The 1,233-nt window shown below is 45.3% G+C and overlaps 1 protein-coding gene across 1 annotated transcript in view; it reads left to right on the top strand.

Annotated features, from left to right (window-relative positions):
* Positions 1 to 518: 518 nt before the first annotated feature.
* pdgfra (platelet-derived growth factor receptor, alpha polypeptide) overlaps positions 519 to 1,233 on the top strand; it is a gene marked incomplete in the record, with an annotated part of 32,011 nt that continues 31,296 nt past the window's right edge. The window contains 1 exon segment of the mRNA XM_014017754.1: positions 519 to 662.

Raw genomic sequence — 1,233 nt, 5'->3', positions numbered from 1 at the left:
GAGAGAGAGAGAGAGAGAGAGAGAGAGAGAGAGAGAGAGAGAGAGACTGAGTGGGGGAGGTGTGGAGGCTGCTCTGAGCCTGTATGGTGGTGTTGGAGCGCCCTCTGTGAGCTTCACAGCTCATTTCTGCTGTTTCTGTCTGACGCGCAGAAACTGAGCTTTGTGTTTTTGATGTAAAACCATTAAACTGCTCGGTYCTGTGGGTTGCTCACACTCACAGATGCAGCCATAAAATAAAGTTTTTGTAACATTTTCTAAATAAAAACAACAACAATAATAAAAAACTTAAAGTTGACTTAAAGWTTTTAAAACATCCCCACAGTCACCGGCGCGCTCTCGCTGCTCTTTTTGTCCAAAAAAAAAAAAAATCCTCTTAAAGTCTCTTAATTTGAAAAGCTTTCTAAGGGGGACTGGGGGGTCATTTCCTGAGACGTTTGAGCCAGATGCTGACTTTTGGGGAGAGGAGGGGTAGTTTGTGGGGGGGTTGGACTGGAACAGAGTCAGTTACAGGTCGCTGTAGCTGCAGCGCAGTAGTGGAGCGGCTGTGTTTGTGCACACAGGCAGGATCTGTGGATCATAGAGCCCCACTGCGCCCTGTGGACGCACCGATTCTCTGTGGATATACTGACAGGAGGAGACTGGAAACACGGGATTAGGACAAGGTAATTGAAAGGTCAGGTTGATAATGTTTTAGTGTACGAAGAAACGTTTTAAATGTGAGGAAAACTTTTGATTTGTGCCAGTTTGTTGCGTCATAATTACGCTGTTGGTCCGCTGATTTATCACTTTTCATTCGTGGAAAAACGGAGTACCCTGCCACTTCTGGAAGTTAACTTCTGCACAGGATCTTTGAGAAGCTCTATGGAGACAGGATTTTTTTTATCTCTCCCTGGGCACCATATGGTCCGCGCCAGGATGTCGCTTCTCTGCTGGATGTTCGGCCTCACAGCTGGAGGTGTCATCTCCGAGACTGAAGGCACCATTGTGAGGGGCTTAATGGGAAACACATTGGAGCTTGTGAGCTTGTGCATCTCTTTTTTTTTTTTTTTTTTCATGGGACCCAAAGTGGAATAGTACGTGCAGAAGGAGCGAGTTCTGCAAACTGATCTGATCCAAACATGAGAGCTGAGAGGGGTTTTGGAGCGCAATCTGCTGCGTCACACTGCAAAAACTGTCCATTTTACCAAGTTTTAAAATCTTATATCAGCCAAAAAGTCTTTTTGATCTTGTTTT

This window comes from Austrofundulus limnaeus, unplaced genomic scaffold, assembly GCF_001266775.1.
Source record: "Austrofundulus limnaeus strain Quisiro unplaced genomic scaffold, Austrofundulus_limnaeus-1.0 Scaffold176, whole genome shotgun sequence".
NCBI classification, from domain to species: domain Eukaryota; kingdom Metazoa; phylum Chordata; class Actinopteri; order Cyprinodontiformes; family Rivulidae; genus Austrofundulus; species Austrofundulus limnaeus.
The sequence above is the reverse complement of the archived record's forward strand: the minus strand, read 5'-3'. Positions and strand labels throughout refer to the sequence as shown.